This window comes from Mobula birostris, chromosome 17, assembly GCF_030028105.1.
Source record: "Mobula birostris isolate sMobBir1 chromosome 17, sMobBir1.hap1, whole genome shotgun sequence".
Classification (NCBI taxonomy): domain Eukaryota; kingdom Metazoa; phylum Chordata; class Chondrichthyes; order Myliobatiformes; family Myliobatidae; genus Mobula; species Mobula birostris.
In genome coordinates, this window is record NC_092386.1 from 39,861,600 (window position 1) to 39,880,943 (window position 19,344).

At 39.0% G+C, this 19,344-nt stretch overlaps 1 protein-coding gene across 8 annotated transcripts in view; it reads left to right on the forward strand.

The window, feature by feature from the left end:
• Positions 1–19,344, forward strand: part of LOC140211627 (transducin-like enhancer protein 4) — a 156,702-nt gene that overhangs the window by 18,567 nt on the left and 118,791 nt on the right. Inside the window, exon 1 of one of the 8 annotated variants that reach the window (XM_072281572.1) lies at positions 7,123–7,191. The exons of the other annotated variants lie outside the window; for them this stretch is intronic. The gene's annotated coding sequence lies outside the window, so the exon portion shown is untranslated. Of the gene's footprint in view, positions 1–7,122; positions 7,192–19,344 lie in introns of those variants that run through there. 8 annotated transcript variants of the gene reach the window in all.

Below are 19,344 nucleotides of genomic sequence, written 5' to 3' on the forward strand. Positions count from 1 at the left end.
TAGATTCTTAGCAAGTTCTGATACATTGATGCATGCGGTTTTGGTTGGTTTAAAAAGTGAGCTTCTGATGCAATTTCAATCTTTTGGAAAGACCTGCGTCTTCAATTTAAGTAAAATTTCTTCCTTATAATTAGAATTCTATGGCAGGTTTGGACTAATGTGCTATCTTTAAAAGGTTAATTTCTAAAGCATTGCTTGGAAACTGGTTTTACAATGAAGAAGCATCCACTATAGTAATTTGTTTTGGAAGGGTTCAAGTGCTTTTATTGCATTCATTAACCTTTTCTTTCCTATGCTTTCTTGTTTTCTCCACCCCACCCCCACCAGCTCTTGCCCACCCCCTCTCCAAAACCCACCCAAGATTGGCAGCATTTAAGAAATGACTGCTTTTCAAATGACCCAAGCTATCAGTGAATGTAGTTGTTGTTCGGGGATGTGTGACCCACGTGACCTATAAATCTGATTGAAAGTTACAGCTCAGGCAACATGGTTGGATTCACTGATGGATGGAAGATTAAGGGCTGTGATTAACAATGTGATTTGCAGGCTTGGAATCTGTTGCCAAAGCAACATTCATCAGATGCAGTCAGAATTTCAAGTGACCAAATGAAATTCAGGTGGTGCACCATTTTCTTTTGCTTTACTATTTTTCCTATGTGGCCCACACTTCAAAGTGAAAAATAAATCTTTGATGAATCTGCTGTTCACCCTTAAGCTGTCTGTTACTCATCAGATACCAAGTTGCAGTTCAGTGAACAGAAGAAAAGGTTTTAATAAAAGCCGTGCCACAGGCTGTAATGCATCATTTTAGGCTTCTAATTACATTACAATGACAAATATCAATGGTGACAACAGCAATAACCTATATCCTTTAATAGCAGGTTGGAAAGGATTTGGGGCTCGTTGCCATTATATTAGAGTCAGTTTCAAAAGGAGACTATTAGGAGTATGTATTGGCAGCATTATTGTCTGATAACCCAGGCTCAGTGAAAGGGTCTGTAAATAAATGATGCCTCCCTATCTGCTGTTCCCAGAGGACAAAAGAGGTCACATTTTACAGTGACCAATGAAGTGCTGGTGTTGCTGTGGCAACACTCTCTTTTAAATTGGGAATCTTGTTAAATTTTCTTAACTTTCTAGCCTTTATCTTCAGGCAAACTGTGCTTCTGTGGAGTTTAATGTTCTACCTTTTACAATTAAAACGAAATGACGGTGATATTAAGAGAGCACTGTGATGATAGGCCGACACCTCTCCCACTGCTTCTTTTTGGCTTCTGTGTGTATTTTTTTGGCCTCTTTCCTGAAGGCATTCATTCTTGGCATCTGGCTTAGCAAGCTGACAGTCCCACGGAACCATGTACAAGAGCAAATCGAGTCATCTGATTTATTAATGTGGGGAATATTAACTCTGAAAGATGGATGATTTAGGGGCATATGGAAAGTAATCTGTTTAATATTTCCACCCAATACTAGCCTGATTACTTTCATAGTAAATCAGTAAATACATTTATGGAATCTGAGAATTGCTCCATGTTAACTGGATTGTTATTTTTCTGCAGCTTGAGGGAGTCTCAGCAGTTGAAAGGTGAATAGGATCAAAGATGAGGACAGGGATGGGTAATGTAAGGTACATCTGAAATAGCATCAACTGTTCTTGCATCTTTGCAAGACAACAGAAATTGTCGAAAGGGTTGGAGCTTCAGGAAACCATTCCTTGCACACAGCAGAGGTATGCTTGATCTGATGGAACATCAATGTCTGAGATGGCTTCGGGTATCATTTCAAGACATGACAGATCTTTGCAGCCTCAGAGAAATCTGTTGCCTCCCAGATCTGATGGGTGTACTCAGAAGAAAATACAGTAAACACCACTAGTGATTGTTTCAAGCTCTGGCAGAGAAGCATGTAAGTTGTTGTAGTCAACAGCTCAAAAATGCTTCAAGCAAGTGTCAGATCTCGTATTTGCAAGGGTCAAATATTGCTTCAATTTTGCCAGCAGTGAAGCCCGTCAGTATGTGTAGATGCTGTGCTCGGTGCCACTGACTGCCTTGCCAAAGTGCAAATGTGATCAACTCCCCTCATGACAGATGCCCAAATGATTCAGGAAAGAAAAAAATGAGCAACTTTTGTAATTGGGAAGCCCTCCACTTTATTAATGTACAGGTGGCCAGTAATCAGAAACGGATCTTTCTCCAAGTATGCAGCAGATACCATTAGTTACTGCCTTAAATCCTTCATGCTGATGCATTCTATCCTCCCTGATAGATTAACACTTCCAAGTCAGCAGTGTCCAGTGACAACATGGCAGATGACTGCATTGAGGAGCAGAAAAGAGAACTAAAGCTATCTGTTCACTAGAAAAGTAATTGAGCAAGCTGTCAGAATGCTAAAGGCCCTTGTGTAAATTTGTTGAAGCTTTTCTGGAGGGTTTAAATGAGCTTGGCAGGGGATGGAAATGTGAGCATACATTCAAAAATTTGAAAGGCAGAACTGGAAGTGGAAGGTAGAAAATTACCAACATCGACATCATCCCCTTCTTGTGTAGACAGTCATAAAATATTTATTAACTATTATTTAGCTGTCTCCTTCACTTTCACATTGGAGTTACTTTGTTTGGTCCGAACATTTCCTTAATCATTCCATTGCTCTTTGTATGCTCATCTTTGATTTTTATTTGACAGCCTATTTTTCATGCCTTTTCCCTCCTTCATTTTTTTTGTGTTCTGGTAGGCTTTCCACACAATGGGTGAAATAAGTTTGCTTTTTGTTTGCCTTATTTCTTGCTCTGTGAATCTTGTCATTCAGAGACCCTACATTTGGCAATCCACTCTTTCTTATTCGCTTTAGTGGCCCTGTGTAAATGCAGAATCTTGAGTGAACTCCTTGAATCAGATTTGCCTTCAGATAGCTGTTTCTAGTCTATTTCTGCTAAGTTCAAGTAGCTTCACAATATACAAAATCTTCATTTCTATTTTTTTTCCCCCACAATTGTGCTAAATGTAATGGACTTGCTGCCAAGCAATTAGAATTGCTGCTCCTAGTGTGCTCTCTCAACTGTCCAGTTTCGTTCCATGAAGTTAATCATCTACAAATGCAGACACAGGCGAAAGTAGATGCTGGAATCAGGAGCAAAAACGAACTGCAAGGGGAACTCAACAGGTCAGGCAGCATCTGTGGGGGAGAAAGTAATTGTTGGTGTTTCATATCAAAAACTGTGCATCAGGATGTCCTACAGGGCATCAAGTGCATGGGAGCACCACTTACCACCTTGTGCAATGTCCTCCTGATTGGAGCTGAAGGATATCACCTTTTATTATTTCTTGTCTGATCTAAATACTGGAACTCACACCATTATGGGAAGACCCTCTTCACGAAGTCTGTAACAGTTAAGTAAATAGTTTGCCAGTCTCTCTGGGGGGAAATTGGGAATGTGCATCAAATACTGTCCTTGCCAATAGTGCCTACATTCTTAAAATTGCACAGTTAAAAAAAACCTAATTAGCCAGAAACAAGAAAGTTGTTATACTGTGATTGAATTAAAGCCTTACCAAAAAATACATTAAAGAATATGTTGGCTCTTCCACTGAGTGGAATGTACCATCTCTTTCCAGTAAGTCAGAAGTTTCAAATGTAGTTCTATACTTCTGTTTTTGATAATGTACCTTATGAATGCAGTGATTGATTTCTGACTTTTGAAGGCTTACATAACTGTAATGGATAATTTGTGGTATTTTAATTTGGAAACTCAGCAGAGAACTTATAGAGTATTGTATGACATAACTATGAAAGAATTTAATTTGTATATGTTGTTAGGTAGAACGTTTCAGCCTTATTATAACAAAAATGAACTATAGAGTGAAAGTTGAGAGGCACTACTTAAAGGCTACAGTATTAATGTTTGAATTTACAGTGCATATATTCTTGACCTATTTGAATTTGAGTGAATGTAATATTTTTGTCAACTTTTGCTACTTCCAGTTAAATTGAAGCATTTACTGTTATAATGAATTACCTCTGACTATAATGTTTAATTGTGGCTTTTGATCTGATTGCAGAGTTTTGTTTCTAATCCTCTAAATTATAAAAAGTTCCAAACTGTTAAAATAAGTATTGCATAGATAAGAATGACTGGTGCTACCTCAACAGTTTCCATGTGATACTAGAGTACTTGTGAAAACTTGCATCACCTTACAGTAGATTAGCTGAGATAGAAACTATGTACAGGAGTATATCTATTTTATATTATGTTTTGAAATATCTTTGGGCCTATGAAATTCTTTAAATTCTCTGATGTAATTTACTTGTTGCCTAATTGTCAATATGTGTTTTTTTTAAAAAGGACACTTTTAGTTTTTTCAAAAATACAGCTGAGGAAAAAGAAAACATGAAAGTTTCTGCAGGTGCTGGAAATCTTGAGTAGCACACACAAAGGGGGATAAACAGTTGATATGATTGATGATGGGCCCCCTCATCGGAACCCTTCATCTATGGAAAGGTTTTTTGCCTGAAACTTCAACTGTTTATTCCCCTCTTACTGCTGCTTGACTTGGTAAGTTCCTCCAGCATTTTAGTACCAGGAAAGAGAAGTTGCTGAACAAAACATCATGAGATCTATATTAATAACATTTAAATATGGCCATTACACAGGTCGGATTCATGATCTTGTGGTTCTAATTAATGTAGCATTTAGACCATTGGGCTGAACTGCTTTTTAACTTCCACTTATCATTGCAAATTACTGTATGAAAGAAACTGGCAGAGTTCAATGTGACTCATTTTTATAAAATGTAAGCTTCTGCCAAGGAATTTGGAAGTCATTTCTTTGAAGTTAGGGGAAGAGGAAGAGAAAGCAAAAGAAACATTGACCCTGTTAACACACACACAATGCTGGAGGAACTTAGCAGGTCAGACAGCATCTATGGAAAAAGAGTACAGTTGACCCTTCATCTGGAGTTTTGTGTGTGTTGCTTGGATTTTCAGCATCTGCAGATTTTTCTCTTGTTTGTGATTGACCCTGATAATTTACTTGGGTGTAGGAAAGCGCTTGGGCATTTGCAGGATCTGTAGCAAGGGAATCTGAAGGAATTGCACTTGACCTATAGCTATATTGCATTTATACTGCAACTGACTTTTTCCAGCTAGGTTTCCTGAGGTGTAGTAAGCATGGTTCCATGTGTTGAATTTAAAAGTCATATTAAAATGGAGCCACACAGGCTCTTATTTGTTAACCCTGTGAGTGGAATGGTTGACTGCCTTTGTGAAAATGAAACATTGACCTGTGTTGTGCTTTGGGTCTAACCATCTGTTCTTAAACTTATAAGTTCACCCTAGCTTTGCTGAATTTTAGATTATTGTGGAGAAAAATGAATCACGTGGCATTTACTCAATGGAAAGAAATGCTCAATCCAAGCAAGTTTTAAGAATATACAGGGTCCAGCATGCCCAGGGGTGCCAAGAGTGCCCAACTTGAAAATGAGTTGTTTAGTTCTCTGGATATGAGGAGCTGCTGTTAAGATAAGCGTTTAGCCTCTACCCCTTCTAATTTAGGTCTGTAGTAGGACGCAATGGGATATGTTCTTCCTGAGGGGAGCAGGAGTTGGGCTTGCTTCGCATGGATCTTCCAGGTATGCATGTGGCTGGTACAAAAAGTGTGTTTGAGCTTACATTTGTTTTTCAGTTCATGCTGATGAAGCAAGTGCAAAATTGTTCTTCTCTGGTGTAGAGCACTTTGTCAGGTATAAGCAGCTCCTTCCACTTGCCTCCTTTTGAAGCCTCTGTTCCTTTTGATATCTTGATAAATCTTGCACTTTGTTCCTATTATTATTTAAATAGCGTCAAATCCCATATTGAGTTTGACCCCCAATCACTCCTTTGATGTGCCATCGTGATTTCTGTTATGTTTTGTAACTTTAAAACATTGAAGGCAAAAACATGAATCTGGGAATAACATATCTTAGTTTTGTTTTCACTAAGTGAGGTGCGCACAGATGATGTGGTAGTGCCATGACGTAAACAAATCGTTTATTTTTACATATAACCCATAATGAATTTAAACATACAAGAATGCTTAATCTAACAATATATTTACAATATTGTTCAGGTACTACTGAAATATTAAATACACAACACTCTTCCCTGCTTAGCTTTAAACTCCAACTCAATATAGAATGCATCTCAACTATATACAACTACTGTACAGATATTGACAGCATAGTAAATTTTAAATTGTCCCATTCGCTGTGGAGGCTTTTTACTCTTGATGGATAACTTTTTTCCTGACAAACGGGATCACTCTGCTTGGCAGGAGAGGCTTATGGTTGTGAAACTATCAGGTTCAGGGGCCTCCTCTGTGGTGGCTGTAGAGGTTGTCTCTGAGGCTGCAGAAAGTGGTTCTGATAACTCTGGTCACCTTTCTTTCTCTAACTCTGCTCTCCTCAGCTGATCGATGTGTAATCTCCAGATGATATCAGACAGTGATAGAATTCTTTCCTTAATCTTTCAATGCTCCCGCTTTTAATCACCTGTGTAGACCCTGTCCAGGACTGCTTATCCAGCAATGAAACATCGAACCTCCTTGTTTGAGGACTCTTCAATTTGTCTCAGCTGTTTGTCCTGCATATTCCTTCTGAGACTGGGTTTGAAGAGATCTAAGCATGAGTGCAAGGGTTGACCCAGGAACAGCATAGCTGGTGAGTTGTTAGTTGTGGAATGTGCTGTATTCCAATACACAAGGAGAAAATTGGTGAGTTTCTAATGCGGTGCTGGTGCAGTATGTTCTACCGACATTGCTCACAGTGCGTTCTTTAGACTCTGGACAGAAGTTACTGCCAAGCCGTTTCTAGCTGGGTGGTATGGTGCAGGTGTAATATGTCTTATTCCATTCATTTTTAGGAATTTCTGAGACTGTTCTATAACAAACTGTGGATTGAAAATGGACACTAGTGGTTGATGATCAGGAACAAGGGTAAACTCACTCCCATACTAGTACTGGTTAAAACATTTTACACCCCAAACTAGACTCAAGGTCTCTCTGTCAATCTGTGCGTAATTTTTCTCTGCAGCATTAAAGGAACATGATGCAAAGGCTGTGGGGCATTCACTTCATCACCCATGACACGTGACATGACTGCACCTACAGCATGAGGCGAGGCATCACAGACGAGCTTCACTGGACAGTGTAGATCATGATATGTGAGTACATCATCTGACATCACCATTTCCTTTACCTTCTTGAAAAACATTTCACATACTTCATCTGTTTCCATTTCTTCCTGATCTGCGGTAATGAGTTCAAGGGTGGAGCACAGTAGCAGGTCTGGTAGGAACTTCTTATAGTAATTGACAAATCCTGAAAAGGACCACAACTATGACATATCCTTTGGCCTTGGGCATCCACCACTGCTTGAATTTTCTCAGCACTCTTGTGCGTTGCATGGTGTGACCACCATAAGTGATGCTTGGTTTAAAGAATTCATACTTTTCGTGCTCTGAGCCTATAATCTTCTAATCACTGCCTTGAGATGTTCCTTGTCATTCCTACCAGTAACAATGATATCATCCAGGTAACACTGAGTGCATGGGTAACCTTATAGCACCTGGTCCATAGCTTTCTGATAGAGTGCAGGTGCTGATGCTACTCCAAAATAAGCCTATTGTAGTGAAAAAGCCCTTTGTGAGTGTTTATGGTGAGAAACAGTTTGGATTCTTCTTCCATCTTCTTCCATCACCATTTGTAGGTAGGCCTCAGCTATCCACTTTTCTGAAGTGTTTCCCTCTACAAAGATTTACAAAGATTGCAAATGCCCTGGGCAGAGGGGATTGATCTACATTCAGTACTGGGTTGCTGGTAACTTCAAACTCATGACAGATCCTGAAAAACCCATTCTTCTTGGCTACCTAGACCACAGGCGTTGCCCATGGGCTCCCTTCAATGTTAAAAAGAATTCCTTCATTCTCCATACTGTCTAGCTCACTTTATTGTGCATGGTACAGTATAAGGAGCTGGATAGACTTTGCAAAACTTGGGTGTGTCAGTTTCATTTAACACTATTTTAACCTTGATACTGTATGTTTTAGTTTTCCAATGCTATCCCTGAACACCTCTGTGGATCATCCAGTACCTTTCGGTTGACCCTATTACGGTAGATAAGTGATGCAAATCGTGAATGGATCGCCAATCAAGTTGTAGTTGTCTCAGCCAATCACATTCCATAAGGCTGGCCCTCCTATTTTTACCAGACACAATCCTAATGTGACTTGTTGGTTGCTTCATTCCACTGCTGTGAATATCATTGCCACAGGAATTATCTTTACTCCAGTATTTTCTTAGTTGAATATCTGCAGGCTTCAGTTAAGTATCTTTGAAATGCCTTTCAAGCTCATTTTGAGGACTGGCTAAAACAACCGAACCAGTGTCCAATCCTATTTTAATCAATTTGCCACTCACCATATTGCTTGTCTCATACAACAGGAATCTCTTTCAAATCTCTTACTAACTCTTCCTTCAGTTAGTCCTGACGAAGGGTCTCGGCCTGAAACGTCGACTGTACCTCTTCCTAGAGATGCTGCCTGGCCTGCTGCGTTCACCAGCAACTTTGATGTGTGTTGCTTGTCTCATGTTAGTTTTCACATTTTATATCTTAAGGCTACACAGTCTTGTGTCAGTCTCATCAGTATCAGACTTTTCATCAACAGCATGCGGATTAGTGCTCTTTTTGAAACTGCAACTTGTCTTTTTTTTAATCTTGTTCTCTTCCCTGTGCAGTCCATTTATTTTTGTCTGCCTAACATGCTCTTTGTATCTGTCCTACTTTGTTGCATTTTCTTTAAATTTTGCCTTTAAACCTGCATTGGTCTGGTGCATGTGAGCTCCTGCCACAACGGTAACAAAATTTGTTCAGATGTTGCAATTTTGTTCATACTCATTTTCATTGCTGACTGCAACTCAGTCTCTGTCTGCAGTGCCCATTGATACAGCTGGACCCAAAGTAATGATGCCGCTCCAAAGAAGGCACAACAGTGGCTATTTTTCATTGAGTTAGCGGAGATTTAGTATATCACCAAAGACACTCACAAATTTCTACAGATGTACCATGGAGAGCATTCTAATTGGCTGCATCACCATCTGGTATAGGAGAGGCTGCAGCACAGGATCTGTATAAGCTGAAGAGAGTGGTAAACTTAGTTAGCTCCATCATGGGCACTAGGCTCCGTAGTATCCAGGGCCTCTTCAAAGAGCGATGCCTCAAAATGGCAGCATACATCATGAAGGACCCCATTCACCCAAGCAATACCTTGTTCTCATTGCTACTGTCAGGAAGGAGATACAGAAGCCTAAAGGCACACACTCAGTGATTCAGGATCATCTCTTTTCCCTCTGTCATCGGATTTCTGAATGGGCACTGAACTCATGAACATTACCTCATACTTTTTAACTTCCATTTTTGCACTATTTAATTTAACTAATGTATATAAACTTACTGCAATTTACTTATTTTTCTTTTATTGTGTATTACATTGTACTACTGCCGCAAAGACATCAAATTTCACAACGTGCGGTGATATTAAATCTGACTCTGATTCAACTCTTTTAAATGTATGTTGTGCTTCAGTTTAGAGCCATTTTTGAATGCTTTCTTATCAGATTCCACAAACTAAATAATCTCTCAGTGCATCATTAAGCTGGCACACTGACCAAATTCAGACAATCTCTTCTACTCGGCCACATTCGCTGCAATGGACTGCTCTTCCTTTTGATTACGCTTATGAAACATAAAGCATTCTGCAATCAACATTGGTTTTGATTATAAATGTTCCTGCATTACTTTCACCATTATCAGCAAAGCTCATTTCAGCTGGTTTGATTGGAGTAGTCAAACCTCTGAGCAAACTGTATGCCTTTAAACCCAATGCACTCAGCAAAACTGGTACTTGTTCCTCATTCACTATTTCATTTGCTTCAAAATACAACTGGATTTGCTCAGAATACAAATTCTTGTGCAATCAAATATGTCTATCTTTCTAATGTAGCCAGCCATTTTTGCTTTTTAAAAATATTAATGATTATTATCACCTCCTACTCACTGCTTATCAACCCATAAATTTGTCTGTTCTCTGACCGTTATTTTTAACTCGAATGTCTCTTTTTCTGAAGCATGTGCTGCACTGATTTAGTTTTTATTCAACTGTTTCTCGCTGCGCTTTTTTAAAACTTGAACATCTTGTTGAACTTCAACAGGTTGGTGTTCATCTGGGGTTTGTTTAAAACTTCTTCATCACCACTTATGTTTTAAACTCCAGAATGTTAAATGGATTGAAAGCAAAAACACAAAGCAGGGTATAGCGTACCTCAGTTACATTTTTACCTTAAGCAGAAATGTCATGACAGAAATGCAGCGTCCATTATTAAAGACCTCTAGCACCCACGGCATGCACTTTTCTCACTGTTACCATCAGGTAGGAGATAGAGAAACCTGAAGGCACACACTCAGCAATTCAGAAACAGCTTCTTCCTGTCTGCCATCGGATTCCTGAATGGACTTTGAAGCTTTGGACACTACTGTACCTCACTTTTTTAATATACAGTATTTCTGTTTTTGCACATTTTTAAATAATCTATTCAATATACGTAATTGATTTACTTTTTTTAATTATGTTTTTTATTTATTTTTTTTCTCTCTCTCTGCTAGATTATGTATTGCATTGAACTGCTGCTGCTAAGTTAACAAATTTCACGTCACATGCCGGTGATAATAAACTTGATTCTGATTCATATGGAATTTACTTATTTTTACATATAACTTTTAATGAATTTCAACAAACAAGAATGCTTAATCAAATGGTATATTTGCAATATTTCTTAAATAGCCAGCCAGTGGGGTAGTGGCATCTGCGCAGGATTTCGAGGTGAATGGTCCCGGATTTGAATCTGGCTGGGTCCTTGCATGCTTTCCTTCTGTGCTGGATTGAGCATTGAGCTAGCAATTTGGCCTCATCAAAAACAGACAAAATGCTTCAATTGCAAGGTTGCCACCAATGCACCACAGGGCATGGAAAGGAACAACCAATTAACTACTATTACTCAAAACTACTGAAATATTAAATACACAACAATTCCAGTCAAAATTTTATTTTGCCATGATATGCTTTTGCATCCTATTGTTAAGATTTTGTCATCCTGAGTATATCTGGCAATCTTTTACTACTTAAAATTCTTCCTCGCCTGCTCTGTCATACAGTCTTTCATTTGTGTATCCAGTTTGTTTTCAAGCTTCTCTTTTATTTTGCCTGCTCCAGCTTTCTTACTTTTAATTGTTACAAAAATGGTTAATTAGATCTCCCTTGAGTTGGAGAGCAAAGAAAGTAATGTACTTTTGTAGGAATATACTCAAAATTGAAATGATTAAGCAAGCATCTTTGTTTCTTATGACTATAAGAAGCACCTCTTTTTGTTGTGCGTATGTTAGGAAAAAATACGATTAGTCAAACTGAGCAGTCACATTCTAACTAAACTTACGAATTTCATAAAAATAGCACCTGCCTTGTCTGGAGTACCTTAATGCAGATGTTTATCTGCACGTTCTTGCAATATTTTAAAAAGTGTATACTGTTCTAATCATCTGAATTTATGGTATCTAAAATTGTTAAAATCTAAAAATATATCAGTTGTAAAGCAATAATCCTTTCAGCTTATTAGAGAAACTGCCACATGGTGAACATTTCTCTGAGGTGTTTCTGCTGATGTCCAGGTCAGAGGCATTCAACTTCAGTGAACAAGGAAGTTACAAGAGTTCCAGGTACTACCTCCAGAAAGCTATCACATGGGCGGAGTGACAGTTCTGGACTAAACTTGAATTAAGTGGCATAGGTGATAACAGGGTTTCGCTTCCAGTGCCCTGATAGCTTGCTTTAACTGTCAAAGCATGGAGCAATCATCATGAACTCCCACAGTCCCCGGTGATTCTATGATTTCAGTCTCTGGGGCTGACATGTGAGCAACCTTCAGGAGGGGGAACCAATGAGAAGCGTCCGGCCCAGATGGGGTCCTTGGCCAAGTACTAAAGACCTGTGCTGTACAATTGGCTGAAGTGTTCATTGTGATCTTTAACCTCTTGCTTTGGCAGCCTGAGGTACCCATCTGCTTCAAGCAGACTTCTCTATGCCAGTGCCTAAGAAGAGCGTGGTAATCTGCTTCAATTACTGTTGTCCATTAACACTTACATCCACAGTGATGAAGTGTTTTGGGAGGTTGGAGATAAAACATGTCAACTTCTGCCTGAGAAATGATTTGGATCATCTCCAGTATGCCTACTGGAGCAACAGGTCCACAGTCAATGTCATCTCACTCAACCCTGGAACATCTGGACAGTGAAGCTGCATACATCAGGATGCTCTTCATTGACTACAGCTCAGCATTCAAATGCATCATCTGCTCTAAACTAATCAATAAACTGCAAGTCCTAGGCCTCAATATCACCTTGGATACAGCCCAGCCCGTCACAGTTAAAGCTCTCCCCACACCATTCAGCATATTTACATGGAGTGCTATTGCAGGAAAGTAGTATCATCATCAAGGAGCCCTGCCATCAAGGCCATGCTGTCTTCTCACTGCTGCCATCAGGAAGGAAATACAGGAAATTCAGAACACCAATTTCAGGAGCAGTTATTACCCCTTAACCAACAGGCTCTTGAACCAAAGGGGATACTTCACTCAATTTCACTTGCCCCATTATTGAAACGTTCCCACAACTCACTTTCACTATTTATTGCTTATTTATTTATTATTATTATTTCTTTCTTTTCGAATTTGCACAGTTTGTTTTTTGCACACTGGCTGAATGCCCAAGTTGTTGTGGTCTTTCATTGATTCTACTATAGTTATTATTCTGTTATAAATTTATTGAGTATTACCACGAGAAAATGAATCTCAGGGTTGTATATGGTGATGTGTGTGTACTTTGATAGTAAATTTACTTGGGAACTTTGTTTCTGGATGTTTGTGCACACAGATATGTTTCCTGTGTTTCATTTATTCATCACTCCACAGTAAGCCTGTGAGAACGTAATACACAACCCTGGTGACTAGGATGACATGGATACTGTGTGAGTCCATACTGTGAAAAGTGAGACTGGGTAAGTCAGTAATTTAGAAGGAATTTATAGCCAATGTCAGGATAGATTCTTTTGTACAATATTGGAAAGCAGCACTTATGATCAGAATCAGATTTATCACCACTGTCATATGTTGTTAAGTTTGTTGTTTTTTGGCAGTAGTATAGTGCAAGGTATAAAAAAACCATAAATTACAAAAATAAATAAATAATCGAAAAGGCGAGTAATGAGGTCATGTTCGTGGACCATTCAGAAATCTGATGGTGGAGGGGACAAAGCTGTTTTTGGAACATTGAGAGTGGACCTTCAGGCTCCTGTACCAGCTTACCAATGGTAGTAACACAAAGAAGGCATGTGAGGGTCTTTAATGATGGATGCCACCGTCTTGAGGTACTGCTTCTTGAAGATGACCTCATTGGCGGGGACGGTTTTGCCAATAGAGCTGGCTGAGTCTATAGCCCCTTCAGTCTCTTGCAATTCTGTAAATTGGAGGCGCCATAGCAGACTGTGATGCCACCAGTCTGAATGCTCTCTACCATCATCTGTAGAAATTGCTCGGCTTTGCTTACATACCAAATCTTCTCAACTGCCTAATAAAACTGCTGGCATGTTGCCTTTGTGATTGCATTAATGTGTTGAGCCCAGGACAGATTCTCTGAGATGTTGACATTGAGGCCCAGGAGCTTGAAGATGAGAATTGGTGTGTGTGTTCTCCTGACTTCCTCTTCTTGAAGACATTGATCAATTTCTTGGTCTTGAGTGTAAGGTTGTTGTTGCGATGCCTCTCAACCATTGAGTTGAAGAATTGCAGACTAGACACATATTTGGGGAAAAACATGGTCGTTGTGGTAGTTTGCTTAAGGTGTTCAGCACATACTTTGAAAAATGTATATATTATTTACATGCAATGATGTCACATGAGAAAATTCTGAGGAACACAGTGCTGTAATCCATGAGTGCATGAAATCCATTTTCTAGGTTATTTTAATGCCACCAAGCGGTAGAGTTGATATCCTGTTTGATAATACAGTGGGGAATTCTAAAGCCTAGTCTGCCACTCACTGAAGTACCTCAGTCGTATGTTAAGCATGTTTAACTAATGTGCAGGGAGAAGCAATTGCCAGTTGTATTGTAGATCTGAAGAACCTATCAAGACATAATTGGATCATATACTTGGACCATGTTTTGTAGTGTACTGTATTTGTGTACAGGCTAGCGGACGACTGTATCCAAACAATACTCTTTGATATACAACGCTTTGCCTTCAGATAGGTGAGTAAGATGGCAATGGTGATGGAGATAGTACTGGAAAACCATAATGTCTGTGTCATCTTCTTCAGACATCAGTTTTGTCTCAACAAAATAATGCTTGGCAGAATAATTATGGGCCATGTGTAAGGTCAAAAATCTTGCTATTGGTGTCAGTAAATTGTGTAATTTCAGTAGATTCATCTGGATTCACAGCCAGAATACTGGAGTATTTTAATCCAGAGTTTAAATTCCACTCTGGTAGCTGAGGATTTAACTGTAACTAAATAAATCTGGATATTGTTTCTTTTTTTAATAATAAGTTAGCCTCACTAACAGTACTCGTAAAACTACCAGGTTGTCATTAAAAACCCACTTGGGTTGGAGAAGGAAAATTGTCTTGTACGATGTGTAACACCAAATCACCAATCTCGTTAACTCTTAAATGCCTCCCAGGTTCTGGTGGCATTTAATGAGCAATAAATGCCACTTTTGACTGGTGACATTTTGCAACATCAAATAAAATTTTAAAAAAAAACATATCTGCAGGGGCAGAGACAATATCAGAATACAAATTGGTTATGTTGCAGTTATTCTGGATAAAAGTGAAATTAATGAAGAACGTGTGTTTTTAAATGTTACGGACTAGGACGTGGATGAAGATGAGTTTAAGGGCCCCATCAGGGTAAATGCTTGGAGTATTATTAAAATGCATATTGATATGACCACAATTTGCACAGTGAGGTCCAAGATACTACAGACATGTCATCACGCTCTGCTGACCAAGAGCAATGATCTATTGTGTATGCATGTATTTAGGGGAAGTCACAAACACGAGAAAGTCTGCAGATGCTGGAAATCCAAGGCAAAGCACACAAAGTGCTGGAGGAACTCAGCAGGTCAGGCACCATCTCTGAAAATGAAAGTACCAGATTGTCGTTAACTACCATTTCCGATGAAGGATCTCGGCCCGAAACATTGCCTGTTTATTCATTTCCATGGATGCCGCCTGACCTGCTGAGTTCCTCCAATACTTCGTGTGTTTTGCCCTTATTTAAGGGGGAGTGCTGGTTTTCTCAGAATGACAAGAAAATTGATGTGCCAGTAATTGTGGCAGATGATACCTCAAGGCTAACAATGTAAGGCTGACAAAGATGTTCTGTTTAAACACACTTCTGCTGTTGCAGAAGCAGTGGCAACAGGTAGTCCAAAAGAAAAATCTTGCTGATATTTCAAATTCAATATATAAAAAAAAAATAGCATGCTCGAAATGCTCTGACTGGGCAGTATCTGTGGAAAGAGAAACAAGTTTGTGTTTTTGGGCCAATGTTTCAGAAGGGAGTGGCATAGTAGTACAGCATTAGTGCAATGCTTTACGGTGCCAGCAAACACTAACTGTGGTTCAATTTCCGCCGCTGTCTGTAATGAGTTTGTACATTCTCCCTGTGACCCTGTGGGTTTCTTCCTGATGCTCCAGTTTCCTCCCACATTCCAGAGATGTAGGGTTAGGGTTAGTGAGTTGTGGGCACACTATGTTGGTGCCAGGATTCTGGTGACACTTGCTCTCAGCACAATTCTTGGAGTGTGTAGGTCGCTGTTGTAAGCAATGCAATTCATTGACTGTTTTAATGTCTATGTAACGAATAAAGCTAATCTTTAAAAATCTTGGTTTCTGTCACCACTGACACTGACTTGCCATCTGAATATTTTCCATCGTACTGTGTGGATTTTAGTGCTAACTGGTGAGTTCATGTTAACCTCCAGGGTTACCTACTCCAGCTCCGATAAGTGGCGGAGAAGGAGAGCAGGGAGTTGGGTAATCTGCTGCTTGTTGGAGAAATGAAGGGGAGAACTCCAAAGTAGAAGGAGCTGGGGAAGAGGTTGTTAACGTGCATTCAAGTGGAAGAAAAAGTGATGCTGAGGTGAAGCACAATGTAAGACAAGAAGAAAAGCATCTGGAAACTTCACGGGAAAGGGGTATTTCTGGAGCCTGCAGTTACAGATCTGCATATTGGATCCGGCAGAAAGCTTGGGTATATAGATTTTGAAAATGAATAACTTGCAGAATTCTGGTATGTATGTTCACAAGTTTACTTGACACCATATTGTGGAAATAAAACAGGACGACCTGAATGTTAGCTTTTTTTATTCTTAATAGTTGGGAGTATTTCTGGAAAAATCTGACTTGGATAGTTTCACATTGAGTATTTCTATATTAGAAAGAAAAGAACAATCAATTAAAAGCCCTGTGTAAAGTTAGTAGAAGGGTATCACTGCAGTACACAGCAAGTCTAAGGCAATGTGAAACTTTACATGGGAGATTAAATAGGGCGTCTGCCACATACAGATTCATGACTCAAAATTTTGTATCTGCTAGATTGCTGGTAACCTTAGAACTCCCATATAAAGTCTGATAGGTACAGCTTGAATTGGTTAAGTAGTGAGAGCTGTCTGGTGACTTCAAGACCAAACAAAGTACAGGAGTTGTGATACCATCTGTATTTCTCTCTCTGTTTTCTGTAGCTTCCACATTTCAGGACTGCAGTGGAACACATTAGTCATTGCAGCTTCAATAAAGTATTCATCAGAGGACAAACACAGTGAGAAAGAAAACCAAAAGCCAGAATTCCAAGAGTTAGCTTGGGCTATGTCTACAGTACCTTGGTGCTACTTTGAAGGGATCAACATTGTAAGCAGCACAAGAAGTTTGATTTTTACATGAAGAGATCCATTCTTTATGGGGAGAATAGAGATTAGATTGCAGAGTTGATTCCTCTCAATTCCAAGAAGGTGCAAAGAATGATGCATTAGGCACATCTATTTATTTGAAGGAGACCCACTGAACAAGGTGACTGCTGACAAAAATTAATGTGCATCAGTGCTCTTGGTACCTTCATCTTTTTCTTGCAGGGTTCATTTCCTTGTTCTTATTTTTAGAATTAAATGCTCTGTCAGATATAATAAACAAGTATAAACATTTACATTGATGTTGTTACTGCTTCAAGGAAGAGTCTCATCGTTCACTGCTCTTTGAACTGAAGTGTTTAAAGAAGTTTGCAAAATTGGTTTAAAGTTGGCTAATGCAACGTGCCAAGCAGATCCACAGACTGAGAGTTTATTCAACAATCCAGAGCATTGCCCACTGAGAATCTACTGCACAGCAGACATGAACACTCACAACCTAGCAGGAAAACATTTGGATTTATGTTGTGATTTTAAAAAAAAGTTCCCCAGAATAGAATTAACATTTCCTTTCCCCATTTTCTCTTCTATTGTGTATTTGGCAAATAATTCATTAACAAAAATATAGTTCAGTATATTAGTGCAGTATGTTAACTTTTTATTCCCATGGATATTTCTGCTTCCTCCTAATTGCCAATCTCTTACTTTGTTCATCACCTTGCTATAGTTTTTGGTTTGATCAGAATTCCTTAGCAATTGCATCACAGAAATAAGATATTTTATCTGATACATCTGTGGTGTCCATCCTCAATAATTTGACACTAATCCTAATCATTTATGCTTACCTCTTTCTATTTCCTTTCAGCCACTGTGCTGACCTGTTTCATGAATATTGACATGGATTGATTTGTATGTTCAGCTTCATAAAACTGGTGTATAGAAATATTCTTCCTACTCTCATACTAAATCCCATTTTGGTGTACCTTGTTCCTTTCTTATTCACTTGTGGGATATAAACATTGTTGGCTAGGACAGAGTTCAATGCCGATAGCCCCTTGTGCAATAAAGTAAACCTCTCTACTCACCCTGCCCTAACTTTGATAACGTTAAGCATCTCCACCAAATCACTTCTTAATGAAAACACCCAGTTTTTCAAAATGTCATTGTTTGTTTCCTCATTTAGGGCATTGTATTAGTGAATCTGTGTTGAACACTTCAAGGGCTGAATATCTTTGAGGCCATGCTTAATAGAATATTCCAGGTGGAATCTAAGTGAAGTTTTATATTGATTTATTGTTTACTTTTTACATCTATATCTCCTGCTATTCACCCCAGTATTGAATTATCCTTTTTGATCCTACCACTTAAGGTATTAATTTTAATATATTATGAACTCTGATTTTCTGCAAGTATTCACTCAGTCATTAGTAGGTACCAATCAGAGCTACCAACTTCCAGAGAATTAATTACCCAGGTTAGTTTATCTGTTTTGAAATGAGTGTTATATGGATCATTTCCAGCACTCCTACCTCTATTCCATTCATTCCTCATTATCTGGATGAAAATTGGATTATTAAAAATGCTGCAATTGATGTGTTTTGTGCAAATACCATCTGTTTACAGGCTGGCTAGTTGTATCACAAATCCACGTAATGTTTTTTTTCTAGAAGCTTACTTCACAAATTTTTGCTTAATTCTCCTCCTTCAGTCATAACAACTTAACATCTGCAGATTATCATATGTTATTTACACCTTTGACTTCATCAGAGTTCAAATCTGCCAAGAATAAGAGCTTGCTTGCTACAAGGGGTGCCACAGTGTCATAGTGGTTAGTGAGACGTTATAATAGCTTGGTGTGTCAGAGATCGGAGTTTAATTCTGGCATTGCCTCTCAGGAGTTTGTACCTTCTCTCCATAACCACATGGATTTTTTTCAGGTTCCCCGGTTTCCTCCCATAGTCCAAAGACATACTGGTTAGTAGGTTCACTGGTCATTGTCTTGTGATTAGGCCAGTGTTAAGTTCAAAGTTGTATATGGGTTGCAGGGTGTGGGTCTTTGGGTCAAAAGGGCCTCTTCTGGGCTGTATCTCTAAATACGAGGGGTGATTGATAAGTGCATGGGCCTAAGGTAGAAGGAGTCAATTTTAGAAAACCTAGCACATTTACTTTTCCTACGTTTACACACTTAGTCCAGCGGCCGTGGAGCATACGGATCCCTTCTTTGTAGAAGTTGGCATCTTGGAAGTTGTGCATGTAAGGAGAGCTGTATAACTCATCTCCTTCTTCCTTAGGCCATGAACTTAT